The sequence below is a fragment of the Oncorhynchus kisutch genome, linkage group LG10, assembly GCF_002021735.2.
Source record: "Oncorhynchus kisutch isolate 150728-3 linkage group LG10, Okis_V2, whole genome shotgun sequence".
Taxonomy (NCBI): Eukaryota; Metazoa; Chordata; class Actinopteri; order Salmoniformes; family Salmonidae; genus Oncorhynchus; species Oncorhynchus kisutch.
The window spans coordinates 29,751,387-29,771,276 of record NC_034183.2 but is presented as its reverse complement, the minus strand read 5'-3'; the positions used below and the strand labels follow the sequence as shown (position 1 = coordinate 29,771,276).

At 46.9% G+C, this 19,890-nt stretch overlaps 1 protein-coding gene and 1 non-coding gene across 4 annotated transcripts in view; both read left to right on the top strand.

Moving 5' to 3' along the window:
* Positions 1 to 19,890, top strand: part of lnx1 (ligand of numb-protein X 1) — an 83,852-nt gene that overhangs the window by 19,701 nt on the left and 44,261 nt on the right. The window lies entirely within an intron of this gene.
* Positions 17,595 to 17,647, top strand: LOC116376004 (U7 small nuclear RNA). Its single transcript, XR_004211404.1, has one exon. It is a non-coding gene; the product is annotated as a U7 small nuclear RNA (small nuclear RNA).

Genomic DNA, 19,890 nt, shown 5'->3' with positions numbered 1-19,890 from the left:
TTCTGTGAGTGTGTTTCTGTGTGTGTTTCTGTGTGTCTGTGCGCAGTGCTGTCTCTGTGACGGGGCTTTTGCTGATTGTGGCATGATAGAGAGGGAAAACAGGAGCGGACATGGTGTTTTTCTGGCTGGCTGGAGAGCAGTGGCACACCATTCATCTTTATCCAGTGCCCTGACAGCCAGGAGCCTCCCTCTGTCTGACCATCATCTCATCTCTCTCACCCTCTCTCTCGCTTGCTTATACACTCTTCTCCTCTCGCTACGCTTTTCTCTGTGTCTCAGTTGTCGTGCTGCATTTCCCTGTTTCCCACAAAAGGGATTTAATTCTATGAGAGAAATCATATTGTAATATATTGTAAAATCAAATGATATTGTATTTGTCCCATGCGCAGGTGCTCTTTCCCAATGATGCAGAGTTAAAAATACGAACATTTAAATGTGTGTGTTATGTGTGTGTGTGTGTGTGTGCGTATGCATATGTATGTGTGTTTGTGTGAGATTGTCAGTGTGTGTGAGTGTGTGGGTAGATTCCTGTGAGTGTGCATAAATGTTATCTTGCACACTCACACACACATAGTATACACAGCATAAGCAAGGGAGAGAGAGAGAGAGAGAGAGAGAGAGTTGCTCCGTAATTAAATCTGGAATAGAGTTACCCCCCTTATCCTCCTTCAGCAACAACCAGCGCAGCACTGGCATACACACAATAGCACCTATGTCATTTATCCCCATGTGTCCCTGTACATGCAGTACACACACATACACACAATACATAAACACTGTATCCACTTACCACCCCTTTTGCAAACGTACACATAATCCACTCTCTTTTTCCATAACACACACACACGCTGCCACGCACACACACTGCCACGCACACACGCTGCCACGCACACACGCTGCCACGCACACACGCTGCCACGCACACAGATGTCTCACCTCTCACCCAGCACACAAGCTGCCACGCACACAGATGTCTCACCTCTCACCCAGCACACAGATGTCTCACCTCTCACCCAGCACACAGATGTCTCACCTCTCACCCAGCACACAGATGTCTCACCTCTCACCCAGCACACACGCTGCCACACACACAGATGTCTCACCTCTCACCCAGCACACAAGCTGCCACGCACACAGATGTCTCACCTCTCACCCAGCACACAGATGTCTCACCTCTCACCCAGCACACAGATGTCTCACCTCTCACCCAGCACACAGATGTCTCACCTCTCACCCAGCACACATGCTGCCACGCACACAGATGTCTCACCTCTCACCCAGCACATAGATGTCTCACCTCTCACCTAGCACACAGATGTCTCAGCTCTCACCCAGCACACAGATGTCTCACCTCTCACCCAGCACACAGATGTCTCACCTCTCACCCAGCACACAGATGTCTCACCTCTCACCCAGCACACAGATGTCTCACCTCTCAGCCAGCACACACGCTGCCACACACACAGATGTCTCACCTCTCACCCAGCACACACGCTGCCACACACACAGATGTCTCACCTCTCACCCAGCACACACGCTGCCACACACACAGATGTCTCACCTCTCACCCAGCACACACGCTGCCACACACACAGATGTCTCACCTCTCAGCCAGCACACACGCTGCCACACACACAGATGTCTCACCTCTCACCCAGCACACACGCTGCCACACACACAGATGTCTCACCTCTCACCCAGCACACACGCTGCCACACACACAGATGTCTCACCTCTCACCCAGCACACACGCTGCCACACACACAGATGTCTCACCTCTCACCCAGCACACACGCTGCCACACACACAGATGTCTCACCTCTCACCCAGCACACAGATGTCTCACCTCTCACCCAGCACACAGATGTCTCACCTCTCACCCAGCACACACGCTGCCACACACACAGATGTCTCAGCTCTCACCCAGCACACAGATGTCTCACCTCTCACCCAGCACACAGATGTCTCACCTCTCACCCAGCACACAGATGTCTCACCTCTCACCCAGCACACAGATGTCTCACCTCTCACCCAGCACACACGCTGCCACACACACAGATGTCTCAGCTCTCACCCAGCACACAGATGTCTCACCTCTCACCCAGCACACAGATGTCTCACCTCTCACCCAGCACACACGCTGCCACACACACAGATGTCTCACCTCTCACCTAGCACACAGATGTCTCACCTCTCACCCAGCACACAGATGTCTCACCTCTCACCCAGCACACATGCTGCCACACACACAGATGTCTCACCTCTCACCTAGCACACAGATGTCTCACCTCTCACCCAGCACACACGCTGCCACACACACAGATGTCTCACCTCTCACCTAGCACACAGATGTCTCACCTCTCACCCAGCACACACGCTGCCACACACACAGATGTCTCACCTCTCACCCAGCACACAGATGTCTCACCTCTCACCCAGCACACAGATGTCTCACCTCTCACCCAGCACACAGATGTCTCACCTCTCACCCAGCACACAGATGTCTCACCTCTCACCCAGCACATAGATGTCTCACCTCTCACCCAGCACACACGCTGCCACACACACAGATGTCTCACCTCTCACCCAGCACACAGATGTCTCACCTCTCACCCAGCACACAGATGTCTCACCTCTCACCCAGCACACAGATGTCTCACCTCTCACCCAGCACACAGATGTCTCAGCTCTCACCCAGCACACAGATGTCTCACCTCTCACCCAGCACACAGATGTCTCAGCTCTCACCCAGCACACAGATGTCTCAGCTCTCACCCAGCACACAGATGTCTCAGCTCTCACCCAGCACACACGCTGCCACACACACAGATGTCTCACCTCTCACCCAGCACACACGCTGCCACACACACAGATGTCTCAGCTCTCACCCAGCACACAGATGTCTCAGCTCTCACCCAGCACACAGATGTCTCAGCTCTCACCCAGCACACAGATGTCTCAGCTCTCACCCAGCACACAGATGTCTCAGCTCTCACCCAGCACACAGATGTCTCAGCTCTCACCCAGCACACAGATGTCTCAGCTCTCACCCAGCACACAGATGTCTCAGCTCTCACCCAGCACACAGATGTCTCAGCTCTCACCCAGCACACAGATGTCTCAGCTCTCACCCAGCACACACGCCCTCTACTCCCCTGATAATCACAGTGCAGTGCTATAGAACGTTAATGATTAATCTGCGTTCATTTCTGGGGCCTGGGCTGACTTGTCTTAAACGCTATGATTAACTTAGCTTCCGTCCTTTCAGCCTGAATCTCCAAAGCTCGACGTAGAGAGCTGTGGCGTCCCAGACGCTTTCCGCACGGACACATCCTAATGGGATCAGCCCGCCACCCGGCCACAGAGCAAGGGATCTGAACGATAAGAGGCATTTGTTGATTCCAGGCCCAACCCATCCCCAGTCAAAGACATACAGTACCCCGACTACCCATGCTAGTCGACTACCATCCTGGTCCATCTCAGCCCAGTGGCAGGGTGGAGGGCTGGCTTCACTAATTAGACTTTTGTTGGGATTAAATATGAATCTTTTTTTCTGCAGCTCTTCATCTCAGCGAGTCTATCAGGCTGGAGGCAGAGGAGAGCAGAGGAGCGGAGGGCAGAGTGACAGGCTATGGTTAACATCAAGCCAACAAGCCAAGTCTTATCCTACTAGACTTCTTATGCTTATATTCTTAACTTTCCCTGTGGAGACTGTTAGTGAATGGTGCTCACGTAGCATTGCACAAAACACATTGTCTTTAGCTATTCACACCTTACCATAAGAACATGCAGTATACATGGATGAAAAGACAACTGTGGTGTGTGGAGGCACCCCCCCCCCCCCCCCCGGACAAGTGTAAAGGACACACTTTAAGAGAGATACAGTGTACTGCATATACACACGCACACATGCACACAGACGCACGCACACATTATCACCGGGCCCATGTGCACAAGAAACACACACAAAAGCAGTGTTGAATTATTTACATAATAATTTATTCATGAGAGGAAGAGAGCAGAGGGTCGTCTTTGTGACTTTGAGAGTCTTCTCCTCTAACTAATTTCACTGTATTCATGCAGACATGTTGAGCAAGGCCCGCGGGTCACACGCTTGGAGGACATGGGGGAGGCGATGGAGATTGTGAGGTTCGAGAGATGCAGTTTGTATGCAAGTCAGCACTTTCAAGTTTCAAGTGTTAATGTCACGTGCCCATGTACAGTGAAATGCCTTTCTTGCAAGCTCTAAACCCAACAATGCAGTAATCAGTAATCAACCCCAATAATGCAGCAATCAGTAAACAAACCCAACAATGCAGCCATCAATAATGAATGTAGAACTAAAAATAACATAAGGTAGAACAAAAACACTCAAGATATAGAAATAAGAAATAAGAAGAACACGAGAAAGTAAGAACCTATATGTAGAGGTTCAGTTCCAATATCATATTTACAATGTGCAGAGCTACTGAAGTGACAAAGGCAGATATGCATAGGGGTAAAAACATGCATGAGAGCACTAGCTGTTCCGGATGACTGTTTGATCACGCTCTCCGCAGCCGATGTGAATAAGACCTTCAAACAGGTCAACATTCACAAGGCCGCCAGGCCAGACGGATTACCAGGACGTGTACTGCGAGCATGCACTGAACAACTGGCAAGTGTCTTCACTGACATTTTCAACCTCTCCCTGTCCGAGTCTGTAATACCAACATGTTTTAAGCAGACCACCATAGTCCCTGTGCCCAAGAACACAAAGGTAACCTGCCTAAATGACTATCGACCCGTAGCACTCATGTCTGTTGCCATGAAGTGCTTTGAAAGGCTGGTCATGGAAAGGCCCACTCCAATTTGCATACCGCCCCAACAGATCCACAGATGATGCCATCTCTATTGAACTCCACACTGCTCTTTCCCACCTGGACAAAAGGAACACCTATGTGAGAATGTTATTCATTGACTACAGCTCAGCATTCAACACCATAATACCTTCAAAGCTCTTCAATAAGCTAAGGATTCTGGGACTAAACACCTCCCTCTGCAACTGGATCCTGGACTTCCTGATGGGCTGCCCCCAGGTGGTAAGGGTAGGTAACAACACATCCGCCACACTGATCCTCTGCACAGGGGCCCCTCAGGGGTGCGTGCTCAGTCCCCTCCTGTACTCCCTGTTCACTCATGACTACACGGCCAGGCACGACTCCAAAATGTTCTACAGCTGCATCATTGAGAGCATCACTGGTTGCATCACTGCCTGGTATGGCAACGGCTCGGCCTCCGACTGCAAGGCACTACAGAGGGTAGTGTGTATGGCCCAGTACATCACCGGGGCCAAGCTTCCTGCCATCCAGGACCTCTATACCAGGCGGTGTCAGAGGAAGGCCCTAAAAATTGTCACAGACTCCAGCCACCCTAGTCATAGACTGTTCTCTCTGGTACCGCACGGCAAGCAGTACCAGAGCGCCAAGTCTAGGTCCAAGAGGCTTCTAAATAGCTTCTACCCCTAAGCCACAAGACTCCTGAACATCTAGTCAAATGGCTACCCAGACTACTTACACAGCCCCCCCCCCCTTTTACGTTGCTGCTATTCTCTGTTATTATCTATGCATGGTCACTTTAATAACTCTACCTACATGTACATATTACCTCAATTACCTCGACTAACCAGTTCCCCTGCACATTGATTCTGTACCAGTACCCCCTGTATATATATAGGCTCGCTATTGTTATGTTCCTGCTGCTCTTTAATTCACTGTAAGGTCTACACCTGTTGTATTTGGCGCATGTGACTAATAACATTTGATTTGATGTGAGTAAGTGTATGTGCGTGTGTGTAAAGTCAGTATAAATGTGTGTGCATGTTATGTGTGTGTTGGAGTGTCAGTGTGCGTGAGTGTGTAGAGTCCTTTGAGTGTGCATAGAGACAATGTAAAAATATAAATCAAATAGAAGTGTCAACTAGTCCACATAGCCATTCTGTTAGATATTAAGCAGTCTTATGGCTTGGGGATAGAAGCTGTTCAGGAGCCTGTTGGTGTCTGACTTGATGCACTGGTACTGCTTGCCGTGCGGAAGCAGAGAGAACAATCTATGGCTTTGGAGGCTGGAGTCTATCATGTTTTTCCGGTCCTTCCTTTCACACCGCCTGATATAGAGGTCCTGGATGGCAGGGAGCTCTGCCCCAGTGATGTACTGGGCTGTCTGCAACATCCTCTGTAGCGTTATGCGATCGAGGGCGGTGCTGTTTCCATACCAAACGGTGATGCAGCCTGTCAAAGGGCTCTCAGTGGTGCAGCTGTAGAACTCTTTGAAGATTTGAGGGCCCATAACAAACCTTTTCAACCTCCTGAGGGAGAAGAGAGCCTGTTGCGCTTTCTTCACAACTGTGCGTGTGTGTAGACCATTTTTTTTTTTATTGTGACCGCAAGGAACTTGAAGCTCCACTGCCTGTCGATGTGGATGGGGGTCTGCTTGCCACCCCCCGTTTCCTGTAATCCACAATCAGCTCCTTGGTCATACTGACATTGAGGGAGATGTCCCAGCACCACACCGCCTTGCAGGCTGTCTCATCGTCGCCGGTGATCAAAATTCACGTCGTCAGCAAACTTGATGATGGTGTTGGAGTCATTCGTGGCCATGCAGTCGTGGGTGAACAGGGAGCACAGGAGGGGGGAAAGCACACACCGCTGTGGGGCCCCCGTGTTAAGGGTGAGCGTGGCGGAGGAGATGCTGCCTACCCTTACTACCTGGGGTTTGTCCATCAAGGAGTCCAGGATCCAGTTGCAGAGGGAGGTGTTCAGCCCCAGGGTACTAAGCTTGGTGAAAATCTTGGAGGGGACAATGGTGTTGAGCTGAACGCTGAGCTGTAATGATTGAACAGCATTCTCACATAGGTATTCCTCTTATCTGGGTGGGTGAGGGCAGTGTGGAGTGGATCTGTTTATCGATCTGTTGTGGCGGTATGCAAATTAGAGTGGGTCTATGGTGTCTAGGATGATGGAGTTGATGTGTGCCATAACCAGCCTTTCAAATCACTCCATGATTACAGATGTGAGTGTTACAGGGAGGTAGTCATTGTGGCATGAAGCCTTAGAGTTCTTGAGAGCAGAAATGATGGTGGTCATCTTAAACCATGTGTGGATTACAGACTGGGACAAGGAGAGGTTTTATTCAATATATTGTGTTCATTGGGTGGGTATGCATTTTGCAGAACACGTGTTTGTTTGTACATGTATACTATACTTTAGTACTGTAGTATTCTACTGCCTAGCCGTATCGTAAAATAATGACACATACTGAAGAATAACAAGGCATTCATACTATCCTGTTGAATAGGTCTTTGGTCTGCCTGTTTCAGTGTGCCTTTGGTCTGCCTGTATCAGTGTGTCTTTGGTCTGTCTGTATCAGTGTGTCTTTGGTCTGACTGTATCAGTGTGCCTTTGGTCTGTCTGTATCAGTGTGTCTTTGGTCTGCCTGTATCAGTGTGCCTTTGGTCTGCCTGTATCAGTGTGTCTTTGGTCTGTCTGTATCAGTGTGTCTTTGGTCTGCCTGTATCAGTGTGTCTTCGGTCTGTCTGTATCAGGGTGTTTTTGGTCTGCCTGTATCAGTGTGTTTTTGGTCTGCCTGTATCAGTGTGTCTTTGGTCTGCCTGTATCAGTATGTCTTTGGTCTGCCTGTATCAGTGTGCCTTTGGTCTGCCAGTATCAGTGTGCCTTTGGTCTGCCTGTATCAGTGTACCTTTGGTCTCCCTGTATCAGTGTGCCTTTGGTCTGCCTGTATCAGTGTGTCTTTGGTCTGCCTGTATCAGTGTGCCTTTGGTCTGCCTGTATCAGTGTGTCTTTGTTCTGCCTGTATCAGTGTGCCTTTGGTCTGCCTGTATCAGTGTACCTTTGGTCTGCCTGTATCAGTGTGTCTTTGGTCTGCCTGTATCAGTGTGCCTTTGGTCTGCCTGTTTCAGTGTGCCTTTGGTCTGCCTGTATCAGTGTGCCTTTGGTCTGCCTGTATCAGTGTGCCTTTGGTCTGCCTGTATCAGTGTGCCTTTGGTCTGCCTGTATCAGTGTGTCTTTGGTCTGCCTGTATCAGTGTGCCTTTGGTCTGCCTGTATCAGTGTGCCTTTGGTCTGCCTGTATCAGTGTGCCTTTGGTCTGCCTGTATCAGTGTGTCTTTGGTCTGCCTGTATCAGTGTGCCTTTGGTCTGCCTGTATCAGTGTGCCTTTGGTCTGCCTGTATCAGTGTGTCTTTGGTCTGCCTGTATCAGTGTGCCTTTGGTCTGCCTGTATCAGTGTGTCTTTGGTCTGCCTGTATCAGTGTGCCTTTGGTCTGCCTGTTTCAGTGTGCCTTTGGTCTGCCTGTATCAGTGTGTCTTTGGTCTGCCTGTATCAGTGTGTCTTTGGTCTGCCTGTATCAGTGTGTCTTTGGTCTGCCTGTATCAGTGTGTCTTTGGTCTGCCTGTATCAGTGTGCCTTTGGTCTGCCTGTATCAGTGTGCCTTTGGTCTGCCTGTATCAGTGTGTCTTTGGTCTGCCTGTATCAGTGTGCCTTTGGTCTGCCTGTATCAGTGTGCCTTTGGTCTGCCTGTATCAGTGTGCCTTTGGTCTGCCTGTATCAGTGTGTCTTTGGTCTGCCTGTATCAGTGTGTCTTTGGTCTGCCTGTATCAGTGTGTCTCTGGTCTGCCTGTATCAGTATGTCTGTTGAGCTGCATCCTGTTCTACAAGGTGGATATATCCCCTCTGCTGAATTTCTCATCACCACTGGACGTTCCATATGAGCGGCCAGACCAGAGACACTGGAGTGCAGCCATCTCTGAGACAGGGACAGAGGGAGAGACAGAGAGAGAGAGGAGAGAAGGGCAGAGGAGAGGAAAGCAGAATCTAGTCTAATCTGTCATGTCAGTGATTTGATGCCCTGTCTGCCTCTTGCCATGCCCCTAGCTGAGCTGGTGTCACGTCACCCAGCACCACCGGCCACTAGGGGTAACAGTGGCTGCCTCTTGCCACGCCCCTAGCTGAGCTGGTGTCACGTCACCCAGCACCACCGGCCACTAGGGGTAACAGTGGCTGCCTCTTGCCACGCCCCTAGTTGAGCTGGTGTCCCGTCATCCAGCACCACCGGCCACTAGGGGTAACAGTGGCTGCCTCTTGCCACGCCCCTAGCTGAGCTGGTGTCACGTCACCCAGCACCACCGGCCACTAGGGGTAACAGTGGATGCCTCTTGCCACGCCCCTAGTTGAGCTGGTGTCTCGTCATCCAGCACCACCGGCCACTAGGGGTAACAGTGGCTGCCTCTTGCCACGCCCCTAGCTGAGCTGGTGTCACGTCACCCAGCACCACCGGCCACTAGGGGTAACAGTGGATGCCTCTTGCCACGCCCCTAGCTGAGCTGGTGTCACGTCACCCAGCACCACCGTGATACGTACAGCCATGTCACCCCTGATACAAGTCAGTATTCAACATCCATCCATGCCTGAGGAGGTGTGAGGGTGTTGTGGAAGGGGAGATTGGTGTAAGCATCTAGTGTCAAAGGTTGCATGTTCAAATCCAGCAATAGAAAGTCGTTTTTTGAGATTTCTGTTTAAAGCCTTTCCCAAATCTTATAATTTACCTTGACCGTTCGGAGTTCATGCCTGAACTTAACCCTAACCTTAAAAAATTGGCATTAATGCCTAAACTTAATCTTAAACACTTCCAAATGTGATGTTTGGAACAACTTCAAAATTTGTTTTATGAAAACATGAATGAGACTGTGAGAGCTTGTTGTAGCACGTTGTGTGGACCGGGAAACAAACAGGGACACCACCAGGGACTAGGGACCAGTGCCCAGCGTAACTACGGTATGGCGCTGCAGGGATAGTTGCCTTGTTTGGACACGTTGACCAACCTTGAACAGGCTGGTGTAGGCATGGGTCCGAGAGCAATACCCCCACCCCCACCACCACCCTCAGACCATGTGACCATGTGAGAAACGAGACCGTAGAGAGGAGAGGCGCATTGAGCACTATGGGATACCAGCAGAAAGAGCACACAGGACCCATGGGATGCACTTAACAGAGGTTTATATAGGAGTGTTGTTGTATACCCAGGATAATAATGTACACACACACACACACACACACACATGGAAACACAGTGTTGCACATACTGACAAAATGCCAGATATGTGAAATGTTTTGCGTGCTAGGCTACTCTGGCGCTGTATTAGTAGCATATGAGGGGAAAGTAGGCCAACCACAAACAAAAATACAACATAAATTGAAGTTAATAGGAGATTACAATCTATTGGTCATATATACTGGACTAGCATACATACAGTGGGGCAAAAAAGTATTTAGTCAGCCACCAATTGTGCAAGTTCTCCCACTTGAAAAGATGAGCGAGGCCTGTAATTTTCATCATAGGTACACTTCAACTATGACAGACAAAATGAGAGAAAAAAATCCAGAAAATCACATTGTAGGATTTTTAATGAATTTATTTGCAAATTATGGTGGAAAATAAGTATTTGGTCAATAACAAAAGTTTATCTCAATACTTTGTTATATACCCTTTGTTGGCAATGACAGAGGTCAAACGTTTTCTGTGGTCTTCACAAGGTTTTCACACACTGTTGCTGGTATTTTGGCCCATTCCTCCATGCAGATCTCCTCTAGAGCAGTGATGTTTTGGGGCTGTTGCTGGGCAACACGGACTTTCAACTCCCTCCAAAGATTTTCTATGGGGTTGAGATCTGGAGACTGGCTAGGCCACTCCAGAACCTTGAAATGCTTCTTACGAAGCCACTCCTTCGTTGCCTGGGCGGTGGGTTTGGGATCATTGTCATGCTGAAAGACCCAGCCACGTTTAATCTTCAATGTCCTTGCTGATGGAAGGAGGTTTTCACTCAAAATCTCACGATACATGGCCCCATTCATTCTTTCCTTTACACGGATCAGTCCCTTTGTAGAAAAACAGCCCCAAAGCATGATGTTTCCACCCCCATGCTTCACAGTAGGTATGGTGTTCTTTGGATGCAACTCAGCATTCTTTGTCCTCCAAACACGACAAGTTGAGTTTTTACCAAAAAGTTATATTTTGATTTCATCTGACCATATGACATTCTCCCAGTCTTCTTCTGGATCATCCAAATGCTCTCTAGCAAACTTCAGACAGGCCTGGACATGTACTGGCTTAACCAGGGGGACACTTCTGACACTGCATGATTTGAGTCCCTGGCGGCGTAGTGTGTTACTGATGGTAGGCTTTGTTACTTTGGTCCCAGCTCTCTGCAGGTCATTCACTAGGTCCCCCCGTGTGGTTCTGAGATTTTTGCTCACCGTTCTTGTGATCATTTTGACCCCACGGGGTGAGATCTTGCATGGAGCCCCAGATCGAGGGAGATTATCAGTGGTCTTGTATGTCTTCCATTTCCTAATAATTGCTCCCACAGTTGATTTCTTCAAACCAAACTGCTTACCTATTGCAGATTCAGTCTTCCCAGCCTGGTGCAGGTCTACAATTTTGTTTCTGGTGTCCTTTGACAGCTCTTTGGTCTTGGCCATAGTGGAGTTTGGAGTGTGACTGTTTGAGGTTGTGGACAGGTGTCTTTTATACTGATAACAAGTTCAAACAGGTGCCATTAATACAGGTAACGAGTGGAGGACAGAGGAGCCTCTTAAATAAGAAGTTACAGGTCTGTTAGAGCCAGAAATCTTGCTTGTTTGTAGGTGACCAAATACTTATTTTCCACCATAATTTGAAAATAAATTCATTAAAAATCCTACAATGTAATTTTCTGGATTTTTTTTCTTTTTTTTGTCTGTCATAGTTGAAGTGTACCTATGATGAAAATTACAGGCCTCTCTCATCTTTTTAAGTGGGAGAACTTGCACAATTAGTGGCTGACTAAATACTTTTTTGCCCCACTGTACATACTGCATGACTCCCGTACAAATAACTATACACCCACACACACAGGCCTCTAATGTCACAGTGAATAGGACAGATGTAGAATTCACCTACAAGTCATCTGGAGCCTTAGGCTGTCCATGACTTTTAACATTGAAGATTCTTACGTTCACGTTCAAACACGCATGTGAAGTGCTCACACATACACACACATATAACAACCTCCACATACCTCCACATATCTCCACAACCTCCACATACCTCCACATATCTCCACAACCTCCACATACCTCCCCTTATAGCTAATTGTGTTTTTCTTCACATCAATTAACACAGACATAGGTGCTGGAAAGAATGATACATGCACAATTCCCACTGCAGTCATTCTTAGCTGCCATGGTTTTTGCCTTATATGCTTACACTGACTGAAGCACTGACGTTTGCTGGAATTTGCATGAAATACAACGTTTGTTGTGCACATTGCACTATTGAAATAGGCTTCTTCAGCAAAGCCTTTTTATGTAGTGGAGCTGCCGTGATTGTAGCGATCTCAGAGCCAGCTACGCTCCCAAACCGAGGAGGAGAGAATAAATATAACAGAGAGAGAGACAGAGTTACAGAGGTGGAGGAAGAGAGAGTAGGATAGAGCATAAAGGATGGAGGGAGAGTGTACAAAATTGAGAACAGGATGGAGGAATAGGAGATGAGGGAGAGAGGAGTACAGAGGACAGAGAGAAAGACTCTCGGGTTGGTTGAAATGCGACACTCATGCAATGACTGCTGCATCAACGTCCTTCCTAGCTGATCATGTCAGGTCATGGCATTGGCTGATGATCTGACTCTGGTATTGATTGGAGAAAAGGCCTGATTCAGAGCTCAGGAAGTTGGAGGAAGATGACCTCATTGACTCAGGGCTGGGAGGGTTTTCTTTTAGATCATCAACACAGGTGAACCAATCCTGCCAAACCAGACTTACAGTAGCCGGATTGTGTGCGTGGGGGGAGCCTGTGATATTGGCCCCGGACGTGTTCGTCTCGGGACCTGAAGTGCTTTGTCGTGGAGTCACACCCTATAGCTGACATTTCCTCTGAGAAAAAGCAACACAATCCAATCAACGCACCAGCACGCCTACTAATTCAAGTTTTTTCAGTTCATCATTCATTCTCCCCCCCCTTCCCTCCCACCCTCCCTCCCTACGTATATGATCTTCCCAAAATAAAGCAAGGTTTTATAATTGATAAATTGATCTAATTAAGGAGCTAGTGAACACAGATGTTCTCCTCTTTTCTCCAGGCCTTTGTCAATATGGATTTAATTAATTAACAATTTCCCTCCCCATGTCATGCCTCAGCGGACTGTGAGCCTGTGAGTGAGTGTGTGTATGTGTGTCTGTGTGCGTACATCAGTGGAGGCTGCTGAGGGGAGGACGGCTCATAATAACGGCTGGAACGGAGCAAATGGAATGGCATCAAACCATGTATTTGGTGTATTTGATACCTTTCTACTTATTCCACTCCAGCCATTACCATGAGCCGTCCTCCCCAATTAAGGTGCCACCAACCTCCTGTGGTGTATGTGTGCATGTGGAGAGGCTGAGGCAAAGAAAGGAAGAGCTGCGTTTTATTTCATCACACAGTTTAAACCCATTGGGCAAAACTTGCTTCAATCTACATTGTTTCCATACCATTTCAAAACAAATGTGGAAAACTGAAAGGATTTGAAAAAGTCAGCAATTTAAGGGAATTTTGTATTTTTTTTACCCAACTTTTAACCTAAATCCATTGACATGGTGAAATATTTTGTTGATTTCACTTTGAATTCACGTTAGTTGACAACCTATCCAAAATTAAATCAAAACTAGACATTGAAATGACGTCTGTACCCAGTGGGGTGTGAGTGTTCCTCTGTGACGTGTCTTAGCCAAAAGCTCTGTCTGACATGCAGACAGTTTGCTGTCAAGAGTTTAACTTTTGGAGCAGACATCAAGAGGAGCTCAGAGGGATATGTTTTTATTAGACAGAGAAGAAGAAGGTTTTTTCTCCTCTTCTTTTTGTAAGATTAGTGAGATTTAGAGTTTCTTAATCCAGAGGCTTTTTCGCCAAAGCAAGGAGCTTTAGTTTGATCTTGTGACAAAGCACGGATAGAGATAAGGAAGATGATACTCCTCGGTTTAGACGATAGGGTGATTAAAAACGCTCGGGAATGATGGGATATCATACTTCCCAGAATGCTTTAATGTCATTTGTATTCCCAATATAGGCCTACTGTTGGGAGGTATTGTCTGTCCCAAACAACTATCTCTTTCACATACAAATGTCCCGCCTTTCACAGTGCCAAAGAAAAGCTTCTTCCTCCAGGCCTGAAGCAGAACAGAATCATATTTTCCTTTTCTCTCAGCCTGTTATGTCAGAAGTTATATTTCCCAATACGTCTTAAGAACTGAGCTGTCATGGAGTGAGCTGGGAAAGGATTGCAGTACTCCAACAGTCCGGATTAACACTGCTGGCATCTCTACCGCCAGTAGGGGGGAAGGGCCGGGGACTGGGTTGGTTCATGACTCTCGGTAGCCATCACACACCACAGAGAGGATGCTATACACAAGGGGTGGGCAATTCCAGTCCTAGAGGGCCTGCTTGGTGTCACAGTTTTGCCCCTAGCCCCAGCTAACACACCTGACTCCAATAATCACCTAATCATGATCTCCAGTTTAGAATGAATGAATCTGATTAATCAGCTGTGTTTGCTAGGGATGGGGGAAAAGCCTGACACCAATCAGGCCCTCGAGGACTGGAGTTGCCCACCCCTGCTATACACCAACTTCAGAATGGATACGTCCATCAGGGTTCAGGTCACAACACTGGACCATCCCTGACAGACACTCTGTGTAGTTAAGGCCATTCACATGCATGCACACATATACACACACACTATACACACACATACACAAACATATACACACACACTATACACACACATACACAAACATATACACAAACACATACACAAACATCCACACACACAAATACAAGGAACCCTGTGTCCTGTCACGTTCTGACCTTAGTTCCTTTGTTATGTCTTTGTGTTAGTTTGGTCAGGGCGTGAGTTGGGGTGGGTAGTCTATGTTATTTTTTTTATGTTGTGGTTATGTGTTTGGCCTGGTATGGTTCTCAATCAGAGGCAGGTGTCATTTGTTGTCTCTGATTGAGAATCATACTTAGGTAGCCTTTTCCCACCTGTGTTTTGTGAGTGATTATTTTCTGTTTTGTGTCTTCACCAGACAGGACTGTTTTCTTTGTCGTTTCGTTCTTTCACTTTGTTGTTTTGTTATTCAGTGTTCAGTTGATTTATTAAATATTAACATGGACACATACCACGCTGCACATTGGTCCGATCTCTCATAATCCTCGTCAGAGGAAGACAAATGCCGTTACATGTCGGCACCAGACTGACTGATCTAGCTCATATTTTGATAATGGTCTGTGGTTATTTGTGCTGCCTGTGTATTCTGTGCTGATAATATTATTGTCTGCTGCAGTCAGTCGAGAGAGCGTAGCGTATTTGGGTTAGGGAGGATAATCCACTCACCCCTAAAGAGGATTGGAGAATCTCACAGGCTTTGATGAGTTGTGAGCTGGTGTTTATTTCACATCACAAGAAGAAGACTGTTTTTGTCACAGCCAGCCAGGGCGCATCCTCCCCTCTCTCCTCCGCCGCCCCTCCCACGGAATGCTGGGTAATTATTATTGTGCCAGAGAAGGTGTTTCTTAGCTATCTCTATCCAGATCACAGGGTTAATGGAGATGATGTGATTACTGAAGCGTCTCTCTGTGTCTGTCTGTGACTGTGGAGAACTAGGCATGGTGTACTGCTGCTGAGGCAGGCAGCTAGCTCTAATGAGCCAGCACTAAGCTGAGCCATGATCCCCCGCAACACAAATCACACACTGACACACACAGGGGAGGGAAGAGAGGGGGCAGAAAAACACAATTTACACAACAGTACAGGAGGAGGTTTTGTTTGTGTATTAGATAGGAGGGCAGAGAAATAAAAAGAGTAGTTTGTTCGGAAGAAAATTATCCAACATTTGTTTGTCTTCGCTCATTGGTTCTTCTCTCTAGGGTCCCCAGCTTCAGGACCACCCTGTCCCTCTGCGACTTGGGGACTGTTGTCTGGGTTGCCTGCTCTGGCCTCAGACTGGAGAGATTGTGGCCGTAATTCCTCCAGACAGCCTTTAATGTTCTAACAGCAGTGGAGATATGCCTAAGTGGCTAAAGCAACCCTGTGCCTCTGATCCCCAGAAGGAAGGGGATTTGAATTAAGGGTATCAAAGCCTTAACAAGGCACACACGAGACAATGACTAGGGTGTTGTCTCTGAGAGAAAAAACATATTGTACCGTGAGCTTCCTCTAGCATAGATAATGCATTCTTCAAACCACTTGGGATGCACTGGTCACACACCCTGTGTGAACTTATTACTTGGATCATATTTGGATGTACAGATTGATGGTACAGACTCTACTGCTTCTTTCATACCCTTCGTGATTTCTTGCTCAAAACGGGCAGAGGTTTGTGTGCAAAGTATATGGTTATTGTATGTGAGAGTAGTTTCTGAATGTGGCAATGTTAAGTGTCTCTGTCCCTCTCTCCCCATCGCTTCTATAACAAGCATCCATGTTGTTGTCATTCCGCAAGGGACCTGATTTCAGCGTATTACGTCTCCAGTCAATAACCAGTACAGAGTGTGTGTGTTTATCCCGTGTTCCCATTAAACTAGCAAGTAAATAAATAATTAAACCAATTTGTGTAGTACTGAATCATAAGTAAGGCTCGGGTTTTTGCAGATACAAGGAGGTTACGACTGTTCGGAATGATATACGTTTTTATGTTAACCTTTATTTAGTCAGGTAACCTTTAACCTTTATTACAATGACGATCTACCAGGGAACTGTCACGCCCTGGTCTTAGTATTTTGTGTTTATATATTTATTTGGTCAGGCCAGGGTGTGACATGGGTTTATTTTGTGTTGTGTTTTTGTATTGGGGTTTTAGTAGGTATTGGGATTGTGGCTGAGTAGGGGTGTCTAGCATAGTCTATGGCTGCCTGAGGTTCTCAATCAGAGTCAGGTGATTCTCGTTGTCTCTGATTGGGAACCATATTTAGGTAACCTGGGTTTCACTGTGTGTTTGTGGGTGATTGTTCCTGTCTCTGTGTTAGTTGTCACCAGACAGGCTGTATAGGTTTTCACATTTTTCTGTTTGTTGTTTTTGTATTGTTCGTATTTCATTTCATTAAACATGTATCGAACTAACCATGCTGCATTTTGGTCCGACTCTCCTTCAACAGAAGAAAGCTGTAACAGGAACAGGGGATTAACTGCTTTGTTCAGGGGAAAAACAACAGATTTTTATCTAGTCAGCTCAGGGATTCAACCCAGCAACCTTTCGGTTACTGGCCCAACACTCTAACCACTAGGCTACCTGCCGCCGTTGATAGTTTATGTATGTGATATGTAAAGACCTTTTAGGGTTTAATTCGGGAAATGGTAACTCTTTAAAGAACCGGTCTCGTGGTGCCCCAGATGCTAATGAGTTAATTGTTACATGATTAATTTAATTCAGTAACAATGAAACATAGGTAGTGTCGTGACTTGACGTTAACATTCATCTGAAGACTGTTATTCAATTTACTATCTACCTACCTACAGGTTTTCAAAAATGTGCTCTTTTAGTATTTCTCCAGTAGGTTTCCTGAAGGAGAAAGCCTCCACTTCGATGTCGAAAATACTAAAACTAAAACACTATAGTAAATACTAAACTAGTCAGCCAAAAAACTTTTGTGAATACTATAGTATTTATACCATAGTATTTTGTCATGTGGGTTGTTAATCACTCTCTGAACACCTCCGTTAACTTAGGTTTTCATTTTTCCACTGCCGTTGGTAAAATGTGGGAATGTTTTCTCAGGATTTAATTCCATACTGTCAGCTTCTCCAAAGGTATTGTACTGCAGGCTTGTCATCTGTAGGTTTATTCCAGTGTCTGCAGTGTGAGCGTGCGTTCGTGCATACGCATGTGTTCTTGTGCACATTGTAAAGTTCCTAATGTCCTGATGTAATTAATTTAGCCCCACTTGAAGCACGTAACTTGCTGGTGTAACAGCAGTCTTTGTGACTGATGTACATGCAGCTTTAATTACACAAATTGATGTCGAGTGACAGGTGGAAGGATGGTGCCCCTCTCCACTGAAGCAGGGCTCAGCGTTGTGGACTGAAATATTCTTCTTCTATCCAACCACTTCCAACCACCCTTGCTTAAGTGGTATATTGCTGACTCCACACTCTTGATAGGATTCAATATGTTAGCTCTGAATTAGGGTGAGTTTCCGGTAGATAGAAAGAGACCGCCACACACGTACATGCACAAACAGGCGCGCAAGCATGCACGTAAGCACACACACCTACCTCCATCTGACAGGCTTGTGGAACACAGGTGGACGTTAGTAATAGCAAGCGTCCCAGCATAGCCAAGCTCTGACTGGGCCACAAATCATGATCAATGGGCCTCTGCTTGGCTCCACTGTCTGAAACGTCTCCCTCGTCTTTGAATGTCAGTCCCCATGCCGAACTGAACCGACTGCCCCCCAAACTCTGTCTGTTAGTCTAGTGTTAGAGCTGACTGGTGGAGCCAGTCAAGCCCTATGGCTTGTTCAGAATTAAATGTCTCTGTCTGTGATGTATGGACAGAGCATGACCTGCTCAGACAGACCTCGATTGAGACAAAACACTGCTTCAGACTGGTTTGCTGTGTATGTCTGAGTCTGTTAGTAGAAGCTCTAACTGAGTCTGGTATGATCCAGCCCATAAAAAGACAGTTAATGAATGTTTGTTCTTATAGCTCTACAGAGAGGCAGAGACAGGACAATGTTGTTTCAGCTTCTGTTATTGGCACTTCAACCAAAAGCCTTTATTATGGGAAAGAGAGGGAAAACCAGAGACAGCTATTTGCTGTCTATTTGCACACACACTCTCCGACATGCTCAGTTTGTGAGGATTTCAATTGTAGGGTTGTGCCTGTGTATGTGCACGTTGGTGTTTGTGCCTTTCGCGTGTTCTGTTTGTGTTGCAGAGCGAGTGTTCTGTTTGTGTTGCAGAGCGAGTGTTCTGTTTGTGTTGCAGAGCGAGTGTTCTGTTTGTGTTGCAGAGCGAGTGTTCTGTTTGTGTTGCAGAGCGAGTGTTCTGTTTGTGTTGCAGAGCGAGTGTTCTGTTTGTGTTGCAGAGCGAGTGTTCTGTTTGTGTTGCAGAGCGAGTGTTCTGTTCGTGTTGCAGAGCGAGTGTTCTGTTTGTGTTGCAGAGCGAGTGTTCTGTTTGTGTTGCAGAGCGAGTGTTCTGTTTGTGTTGCAGAGCGAGTGTTCTGTTTGTGTTGCAGAGCGAGTGTTCTGTTTGTGTTGCAGAGCGAGTGTTCTGTTTGTGTTGCAGAGCGAGTGTTCTGTTTGTGTTGCAGAGCGAGTGTTCTGTTTGTGTTGCAGAGCGAGTGTTCTGTTCGTGTTGCAGAGCGAGTGTTCTGTTTGTGTTGCAGAGCGAGTGTTCTGTTTGTGTTGCAGAGCGAGTGTTCTGTTTGTGTTGCAGAGCAAGTGTAAGGACGTGAAACACGTGAACAATACTGGGACTTTGAGAATACGCTTAGTCTCATGAGGGAGAATTTGACTTTGAGACCTCTGTGGTGTTTTATATTCCTCATGTCTCCTGTGTTACCTGCTCTCTATAACCACTGTAACGTTTATTTGTTCACATTTGAATTCAATCATCTGTCAGCCGATCTTATCCACAGTGACTCAAAGAGCAGCACAATACATAAACTGGGTGGTTCGAGCCCTGAATGCTAATTCGCTGAAAGCTATATCAGACCATATACCACGGGTATGACAAAACATATATTTTTACTCTTCTAATTACGTTGGTAACCAGTTTATAATAGCAATAAAGCACCTCTGGGGATTGTGGTATATGGCC